Source organism: Manis pentadactyla, chromosome X (genome assembly GCF_030020395.1).
Source record: "Manis pentadactyla isolate mManPen7 chromosome X, mManPen7.hap1, whole genome shotgun sequence".
Lineage (NCBI taxonomy): Eukaryota > Metazoa > Chordata > Mammalia > Pholidota > Manidae > Manis > Manis pentadactyla.
In genome coordinates, this window is record NC_080038.1 from 84,984,775 (window position 1) to 84,995,644 (window position 10,870).

General features: G+C 35.3%; 1 long non-coding RNA gene across 1 annotated transcript; it reads left to right on the plus strand.

The window, feature by feature from the left end:
• The first annotated feature begins 6,942 nt into the window (after nt 1–6,942).
• LOC130681872 (uncharacterized) lies at nt 6,943–8,452 on the plus strand. The gene is made up of 2 exons (XR_008995097.1): nt 6,943–7,937; nt 8,341–8,452. It is a non-coding gene; the product is annotated as an uncharacterized LOC130681872 (long non-coding RNA).
• The last annotated feature ends 2,418 nt before the right edge of the window (nt 8,453–10,870 follow it).

Genomic DNA, 10,870 nt, shown 5'->3' on the forward strand with positions numbered 1-10,870 from the left:
TCATCCAGATTTGCAGGATCAATCAATACAAAATCCAGAACTCACACTGTTCAGTGACAGCAGCAGTTATCTACAAGAGGGTATTGGAGAGCAGGTTATGTAGTAACTACTGCCACTGAGGTCTTAGAAGCAAAAGCCCTGCCTACCAGATGGTCAGCACAACAGGTTAAACTGCATGCCTTGATTCAAGCCTTCACCATCAGTGAGAGCAAGCGAGCCAACATTTACACAAATTCCTTATATGCCTTTGACACTGTACACATATATGGGGCAATCTACAAGGAAAGAGGTCTCCTCACTGCAGCAGGAGAAGCAATCAACAACAAGGAAGAAATACTAAAACTCCTCGAGGCTGTCTGGCTCTGAAAAGAAGTAGCAATTCTGCATTGCAAAGGACACCAAAAGGGAAATGACCCTATAACACTGGGAAATTGGCTGGCAGGTGAAGCAGCTAAAGCAGCAGCCAGTAAGGAGACAGGTAAATCTCCTTCCCTCACTATAGCCCTAATATCCCCACTGGAGGCCCCTCCACCCAAGTACACTGAAAAGGAGAAGGACTGAGCCATGGTTGAAGGAGCCACCCTACCTGAAAAGGGGTGGTGGATGCTGCCTGACAGATGCATCTTGGTCCCAACTGCAACTGGAAGGCATTTAGTTAGCGAATACCATCAGTTCAGCCACCTAGGAAAAACACTTAAGCCCTCCTCAAAAAGCAATACTACATCAGCCAGTTGCTAGCATTATGCCAAGCAATAAGTGAGCAGTGTGTGACTTGCCCCATAAATAACACTCGATCTGCACTGTGACCCCCAACCAGGTGTCCAAAGGGCAGGAGTTGCCCCCTCTGAAGACTTTGAATTAGACTTCACAGATGTACAGCCAAGCAGAGGACTCAGATACCTCCTGGTGACAGTGTGTACATACCCTGGGTGGGTCGAAGCCCTCCCAACCAGGACAGAATGAAGCTGGGAGGTAGCCAAAGTCCTCCTGAGAGAAATTGTACCCCAGTTTGGCCTACCATCTACAATTCACAGTGACAATGAACCTGCATTTGTAGCAGATGGAGTACAGATCTTAACTAAATCTCTCAACATTACCTGGAAACTCCACACTGTATACAGGCCACAGAGTTCAGGGAAAGTGGAGTGAATGAATTGCACCCTCAAGGATACCTTAGCTAAGTTCTACCAAGAAACTGGCTTCCTGTGGCTGGACCTACTGCCCCCAGCCCCCTGCATGCTCACTGCACACCTGGGACTCAGGCTTCTCCCATTTTGAATTAATGTATGGACACCCCCACCCCCATGTCTGGAAACTCTCCCAGGGAACCTACACCAGAAAGGAGATAAGGGAGCAAGAGAGCAGCTCCAAGCCTTAGGAGCCACCCTAAATAAGCTACAACAATACACCATAGAAAGAGCCCCATTCTCCTTAGGGACCCCAGTATACTCCTTACAGGTTTGGGACTCAGTCTGGGTCAAAGATTGGAAGAGGGACCCCCTCCAACCTCAGTGGACGGGCTCCCACATTGCTGTTCTAACTACTCCTACTGCCTTCAAAGTTGCAGGCATCACTCTGTGGGTCCATCATTCCAGAGTGAAAAAGGCCCATAATCTAGATGAAGAAATACATCAGAGGAAGGCCCAGCCAGACCTCCAGAATCCTCTCCACCTCCGTATTTGACAATAACCCTCTGACTAATGAACAGCTGCTTGCTGTGGATCCTGGCCCTCGCCGGAGTGGGATCTCTTATCCGGGGCACTGTACTCTCTGCTGCTGCCCCCTCTGACTGGTCTGTCCCTCAAAAAGTTGCCCTTTCTAATGTCTATTGGGTAATCGTAGGTTGTTTTGCTGTGCTTACCCATTTCTTCTAACTAAATTCAAGCCTAAGCCTGCATCTTCCCAGTACCACATCATAATGTTACTTCTATATTGATTTGGACCTTGCCTAACTACCCAAACCAGATCAGAATGGAGAACCTCTAAGCTTTACAACTTTACACTGTCCTCAGGGGGAATACCCTAGCTCCTAGTGGTTGGAAGTGTGAATACAAGCCATTATGACCCTATCATAAACCAAGATGATGATGTCCCCTAAAATGAAGTGTTTAAAGGGGCATCAGAGAGGGGAGTGATAAGGAAACTCCCAGCCCCCTCCCCTTTTCTCTTATTCCTCCGGGTTCCTCTTTCCCTGACAAGGTCAGTAGGAAACTCCCAGCTCCTTCTTCCCTCTCACTCCTCCAGGCTCCTCTTTTGCCCTGCTTGTTGTGTACACTTAAATGCCACATATATGAAAACAAAATAGTATAAATTGCTTCCCTTGCTTGTGCTCCAGGCCCAGACCTTTGGAGATTACTCTCCTCTGAGCCTACCAGTGTGAAATAAACCTCCACCCACCAAGACCTCTGAGCGCTGCTTGGTTCTTCTGTCAGTGATCCAGTCCAGGTTTTCCATAACAGATATAATAACAGAACTGTGGTAAAACCTAGTGAAGGTAGTATAGGGTTCATGAGATGTCACTGCTTTTGTGTAATGTTTTTGGAACAATTATAGTTGTTTATTTAGTTGCTATTAATATTGACTAATTATTGTAATCACTTGTTCAGCAACTTCCTAATTAAAGATATGTCTTCTAGATATAATAGTAAACCAATAATTGTGCTTTAGTTTCTAATTTCCACATGGTTAATATTTTCATGTTATTTAGTGAAAGGATGAAAGTAATGACAATAATTACAGAGCATTTGGTCCTAATGCTATAAGCAGTTACAATTTTCATGATGTGATTTATCTAAAATTGTCCTCAGATAACAGGCAAAATTCACAGCATCATACTTCAACACTATTGCTAGATTAACTATAACAGGGTTCAAATGATCTCTATGGTGTAATACGATCAAATCTCTATACAGTTATCAAAAAGATGTATTTGCTAAGAAACCAGGAAATTCATGGTGTAGCTCCTCAGAGAACTATTTTCATGAACTCAATTTTACTAAGAATAAATATACCTGTTGGTGGAAAATTCATATGTGGGATTGGTGATCAAACATATTCAAATATTTGATTTACAAAATAATTTATCATTGAGTTGAATTTTGTTAATAATTATCAGCATATGAGTAGGTATTAGATTGATTTATTTAACTTTAATAAAACAATAGTAGAAAAAGTACCAAATACCAATAATCAATGCATATACCAGTCTTTGAAGCTTAAGAGGGTTATAATACAACTTCCAAAAGTTTAATAGTGCATAAAAGTGCCTCATGAACGTGGGTGCCAAAAGTGAAGAAATCACTGTATTAAATTCATACACAGAAAAGGGGTTAACCATTTTCTAAGTCTTGGAAAGAATCAATATTATTCTTATAGACCCGTTTAATCTTAACATAGTCAATTGACTGTTGCCTTCTTGTAATCTGTCTGCTATCAACCAGAAACTCTAAGTAGGCAATCTAAATGTGGAACTATATGGTACAGATTGAGCCATAATTTTCAGAAATAGAGACAAGGTGATGAGAGACAGTGTGTGCTCTACCTATAACAGGAAAGACAGACTAAAAAAGATGGAGTTACAATATAATGTACATTTATTGTGTATGTATGTATGTGTTAATCATTTACAAAGAGTATCTCCAATTCTGATGCCCTTTCTAAAAACAAAGAAAATAAAAGCTCTGTAGGACAGAATAATTTTCAAATGAAAAAACAAAATATCAGAAAAAGTGACTATATTCTCCATGGTCACAAGTCCAGGTAATGATATATTTAGGATTTGGTCATTCTGCTTCCAAAGCTTGCCTTTTTCCATTTGGGAATATACACTAGAATGGATAATCTTAAAACAAATGCAAAATGATCCTATTTTGCTAGAGAAAGAGCACTAGAATGGGACTGAAAAATATATTTTCAGTGACTATAGATTCCATTTTAGAGACACTGTAAATTGTTAAAGCATCTCACAAGAAATAATGTAAAAAGTAAAGGATCACATGTTTATCTATCTGTGCAAGTTAAGCATTTTGTTCAGATTTAGTTGACATAGCCTTTAAGACCTACCAGAGTAGACCATTTAGTCTTTATAACATAGAATCAGTGATTACTCCAATATGTAACCTCAGATGACTCTTTGAATATTGCCAATAGAGTAGGAAAAATTAGGCAAAAAATTTCATAGACTAATCTATAGCCAATATTTCTTAAACACTAACAAGACTGATAAATTGAGTGGAATGTTGGAAATATAAAGTGCCCTATCCATAAATGATACTTCCCTGGGGACATAATAAGACTTGACTTGAAAAAAGTATTTACAATATTAAAAACTGTGTAAAAATAGCTACCAATAATTTACTATATTGGTATTTTTTCAAAAGAAAATTAAAGTAATCATTTAGATACTTCATGACATATTCATGACAATTTATTTGTACTTTTAACCTTCTCAGCTAAGTTTTATGTTTCTTATCTGTTGCCATGAAAGACTGGTAAATATTAGCATAAATGTCTGTACTTATTTTGTGTCATCTTGCCAAATAATTATATATCAAGCATATTTGTTATATGAAGAAATTATAAACTTTTTGAATTTTACTATAAAAAAATTTTAACTCGCATCCTTAAGAACATGCCTTTCAAAATTCTTAGTTGAACAGGTACAAATTTTGAAAAAAGGTGTATCAATAAAAAATGATGACCTACAATTGCAAGCATAGTCTCCTAGGTGAATTAATGATATGGTGATATTTATTATAGTAACAATTAATAAAATAATTGCAATTAAAGATTATGAAAATAAAACATGAAATAGAATAAGTATATGTTATTAAAAACAACTAAAACCCCTTTTTACCTACCAAGAAATAGCTAAAAATTTAATGAATATTTCAGTCTCTCTTCTTAGTAGGGCTCTGATATATTTAGATGCAAATAGAGAACACTAAAAGTGGATGTTGTTAAAGAGCATTGAACATGTGCTGTTAGAAAGTAACTATGAATATCATTGTCATTTCTCATGGGACTTTGTATGAATTTATATATTGTTTTTGCACAATATTTTTTCTATGAAAGGCCACTTGATAAACATTAATTCATATATATTTCAAATTAGTATCAAACTCAAATAAAGCATCTTAGCTATGTATAGACAAATGACATAAGGTCAGAATTCAGAATTATAAAAATATGGAAGTATTTTTATGTGGCTCTAATGTTCATAAAACCTCTTCCATTAGGGGAAAAATACATATAAGTTTCTAGGACATCTCACTCCCTTTTCTCCATGAAAACTGTCAAATGGTGCAAATCTACATGCACCTAGAGTGTATGTGCATAGACCATGTGTTTCTTTCCATAACAAAACTATTCTAACTCAATATGATTTATTTTTCAACAAGAACTCAAAATTTTCAGTATAATGCTTTTTCATTCACTCTCACAATAATAGACTTCATGTAGTTTTGAAAATAGCATGGTCATCCTAAATCTCCAGCTGATAGAAAATAGAACTGGATGTACTTTAGTAAGCCAGTTTCACAATTCTTATCCCTAGCTGCATTCTTATCCCTATGCTCTTTGAGACATAGGGAAGTGATTGTTAATAGGTATTAGATTTTTCTCCCATATTTTTTTCTAAAAGTATTTGTTCATCAAGATAGATGTGCTCATTAAAAGACAAAGATAAATTAAAACAATTTGTATCAAAAGCAATAGAGCTATAAATGCAGTAGAAAGAACAAAATATTGACTGGGATTATTCTGTTGGTAATTATAAGAAAAGTAATAGAATCAGTTATCTTCTTTTGTGTATTTCCAAAACTAAGCTTGATGAATTCACAATGTCTTCTTCAAAGTTAACTTCTTCAAGTTCCCAGCATACAGCGTAGTGTCTAGTATGTAGAAGTTGCTCAATAAATGGTAATTGTGTGTGTAGGGGAAATTTTACCTTTACCTTCTTAGGGTTATTTTTTGGGGGAATGCTGGTTTAGGAGTTAAATCGACATGAAATTAATAGGCAAAAGCATACAAATTTACTTAATGCAAGTTTTATGTGACACAGGAGGCTTCACAAGGAATGACGATGCAAAGAAATGACAAAATCAACATGCTTTTATATTAGATTGAACAAAGAGAAGCAATGGTGAAAAAGTAACTAAACTGTATGGGAAGACTAAAGGAAGCAAATTACTTTAATACATCTGTTTGTATAGAATTCTCTCAGTCTCAACTTGCTCTTGATTATAAAGGTGTTACTTTCCTTATGATATAGGGAGGACCTCTTTCTTTTTTTACAGAAGTATAGTTGATATACAATATTATCTTGGATTCAGGTGTGCAGCATAGTGATTCAACAGTTTTAAACATTAGAAAAGGCTCACCACCATAAGTGTAGTTACCATCATCATACAAAGATAGTACATTATGATTGACTATATTCCATACATTGCAATTTTCATCCCCATGACTTATTTTATATTTGAAAGTTTGTACCTTTTTGTAGTGTGCCGCACGTTTTCGTTGGGTGACATGAGAGAACGAAAAACAGACAACACCAACAGACAGACAATGGCTGCAGCCACAAAGTGGCGCAGCACCTTTATTTTTATACTGCCTTTCTCGGACCTCAGCCGAGTGCTATACTCATCTTTCCCATCTCAGGGGGGCAGGCCAGAGCATCTTGTTGATTTTCTTAGAAGCTGCCTGGTAAGCAGGGGTGGTGTTTTCACACATCCTCAAGGTCTCCTTATTTTCAGAGTGAGGCATCTTGGCTCATCTTCGAGGACAAGATATGTTTTTGTGGGCAGATAACTTCCAAGGACTGAACCAGTTCTTCTCAAGCTTGTGCTTTCCCATGCTGCATTCAGACATGGGGGAAGGTGTTTTCCCATTCTGCCTTCAGACATGTGAGAAGACAAAGGCCATCCCCTACATCTCCTCCTTTCTTTAAATATTACGTGGCTGAGATCAAACATGTCAAATGACAGACATAACTTGAATATATATATAGGTTTTAACAAACTTACAGTTAAATTGCATACACACATTAACAGAATAGGAATACAGATACATAACAAAGGCAGACTTACAATTACTAGTTATGTCTAATGAAATTAAGAAAACCAGTTAGATAGGTCAGGCATCTGTAAAAACTTATTGACAATATGATGAATATCATCTAATTGATTTTGGGTAGTTTGAGAAAAATCAGACAAATTGAAATAGCACATTCTTGGAAACTGTTAATATCCTTCATGTTCTTTTAACAGCAGACAGTCTATAGTAGCGCGATTCCAAAGTACCGCAACTCGCACTTCTCTCAGTTCTTGGTTGAGTTCAGATAATATATAAGCAGTCAAATTTGTTGTTTTGCTATATGTGCAGGCCAGCTTAGATATCTCCTTTAGCATTCCAACAAGTCCAGGAACCTGCAGAGGAATGCAGCTGCAACTGCAATAGTGGCAGGATCTGAAAGTTTCAAGTTTTCATCATAGTCAGATGGCAGAGCTCAGAGAAGTCTATTGGGCTTATATCTTGGATGATTTATTATGGCAGGAAGAATGAGTCCCACACGACAAACACCTCGATAGTGTGAAGAAAGGGCTTAATATGTTTTGTTATCACACAAAAATACCCAACCATTTGGAAGTCTATATCTAGAAGACCATTTTACATTGATGGTACAGTTACAGTAAGAGGCTAATGAGTACAATTAATACATACACAATCAATAATTATAGTAGTACTAACAGGTAAATTTAATTGGGCATCAGGAGCAAGCACTTTACGGGGAAGAGTGATGTTTATGCCTGATGTATTAGTAAACACCGTAAGAGGAAGTCTTGTGCCTGTTAAATTCTTCTTCAACAGTCCACTGATAGAGGAATTTCTTGCTACACAAAAAGATGACCTGTGCAACCCTTGGCTCACGAGTTGTTGTAACCACAAGTTAGGTGAGGAAAAATTATTTTCTGGCATGAGTGATATATTTAAATACACATAATTACTCTATGATAGGAGTTCTTTTTTGAAACTTTTCACAGGTGTAGTTGCCAATATCTTCTCTGGATAAAACTGCTTTATAAATATCACAATGATCACCATCTCTAACAGACCGATCAGCAATATCATTCCATCCAAGTTTTCCTCCATCATTTGTCTATATATTTCTTCACCATTCTTTTTCCATACTATAGGGCCTACAGGAGTGGAGCAAGTAAATAAGCAATACAGAGCTACACCATGGCTTAAATAAGGGGGGTTGCTTACGCTTGCTGTTATAATGCAAGTGTATGTAGTATATACATATATTAAGTGCCATTATTGGAAATAAAAACAAAGATACTATTATTTAGTGGGCTTCAGTTTTCCATGTCTGACGTGCAGACTTTTGTTGAGGTTTTTTGATGGTCACCTTCTGGAATGATTCTTCTAGAGGATGTTGATGTTGGAAGTTCTTCTTCATATTGTATCTGAATTCATTTTCTAGGTAGCTAGATCAAACGTTGATCCTCTGTAACAACACAAGCAAACCCTTTGCCCCACACCTTGATATGACTTTTATGCCATAGTGAAGAACCTATTGGAGACTACTACACAGGAACTGTTGTTGTTTCAGAAAAGGAAATATTATCAGAAAAATGTATTTCCACTGCTGATCATCTGTCACCATTTAGAAGATCAAAATTAAGGATATGTAAAACATGCATTAATCGTCAATTTGCAATTAATTTTATCATATTGGGGAATAATCCCCCCTATTTGTATTAATGTAATTTTTTTTTAGTTTAAGAGTAAAATGACAATATTCAATGAGAGCTTGGCTTGTAGAATTGTGTGAAATGCCTGTTTTATGAGTGATGTTATATAGCTGAAAAATGTATGTAACACAGAGGAGAGGTAAACTGGAGCAGTGTCATTCAGCTTAAGAGATAAAGTTTAAAACATTTTATCAGCAACACTTGAAACAAGAAGCTACAAAATCATTTTTCTTTAGTTTACTTAATTTTAGGTAACTAATACTCATTCTGCTGAAATCTAGTTCTTCACTAGTTTAAGAGTAATTAAACAGTGATTCTAAACAAGAAAAGATTTACAAATGACAATGGTTAAAGATCTGATGAGAACTTACTGTAAGATAGTTGATAGAAGTTTGGATATTTCTGTAACATAAAACACTCAGTAATAAAATTTAGCATTATTCCTTTTGACAGCACTTTTTAGGTAAGTATATATCAGGTAAATAAGCCAAATTAGTCAAATATTTTCTTTGATGAGGAGAAGAAATTCCTCTGACATATTCCAGGGGCCCTCTGGAAAATATCAGTTAACTGAGAGGTAAAAATACTTTTTAAAATTTGGTCTTGGGAAGCTGTCAAAAGGTTTTAAGGCACTTGTCAAAATAGAATTATAGTTATTAAATAACACTTATTATTTAACTAGAATGATAAGAAGGTTTAAAAGCAAATTCAGAGGGTTACATAGTTGTTAACAACACTTAGCTTAGTCTTTTTAATATTGATCTTATTTTCTTAAATACACAGACAATTCATTAAGTCTTTAAGCATAAGAAACTATTTTAATAACTAATTAGAAAACTTTCTACAAATTTCAACATTAAAGGTACTGTAATAAACTTTTGTTCTTTAAACAAACAAAAATTCTGGTCTTCCTATGTACTTGATATCAAGATTTTTTTGCTTTAATTTCACACAGCAAGACTATATCAATCTTTCACAAACTTTTCACAAATTTCCTCTTACATTCAGTGTTTTCTTTCCTTGAACAAACAGCTGTACTTTTAAATAGTTATCTTCTTTCACTTTCAACACAATGCATTTCTATTCTTTATACCTTTTCTTATTAAAACATACATTCTTAGCATACAGAAATGTTTTCCTTATTATATTAAGTAGTTTTAACTAGAACTTAAAACCATTTGGTACCTTAACCTTTAGTGAACACTGAAAAATAAACCATTGTAAACTGTACATCAGCAGTCTTCAGATTGATACATTTATGAACATATTTTATTATTTTTGGAGATGTGCTAAACAGCACAATTTCCCAATAAGCACAAAATATGTCTTTATGACTTAACAAAACTTTAAGAATTTTGGTTACCACAAAAATTCTCAGGCTGTTTGCAGATATATACACTGTTATACATTAATACAGTATTATTATTTAAAAGTTTATTTGCTACACTTGTTTACTTATTTTTAGCAACCATGCTAAATTACTTATAAAACTTTTACCACACATCAGACAAAGTCAAGCTTTTCTTTAAGCATTTTCTTGAAAGATTTAACAGGTAACATTAACTTAAATGACTTTAAGTAAACTTTGGCAGCTGATAACTATAAGGACATGTCCGTTTCATTTAAACTTAAATTAGCAATGCTTAATATTTTTATTAGATTTTCTGTAAGTTTTAGAATGCCCAATTTTCACAAGTGCTTGTTTTTAAATCAATTTTTATTAATACCATCCAGAGGTAGAAAATATTTTTTATTTACACACTTAGACACACAAACATACAGACTGAGATATAATCACTACAGTTTACAACACTTTCCATATAAAAACATACATACAGACAGACAAACTGATATGAAGGTTTGAGTTACTAATATTTAATTGCCTTCTTTCTTCTTAGTTTATTTGATTAAAAGTACTTCAGTTTTCAAGAATACACTCTAAGGGCGAGCAGTTTACATAACTGGTTTAAGGTTTAGACAGCCCCAGTCCAGGGGACTGGAAATGAAATGCATGTACAATTCTAGCATGAGTTATTTAAAGCCAGGCTGTATTGTAAAAGATAAATTTCTTCTATCTCAGGGACTCTAGTTTAAAACTTTCCAATTTTCAA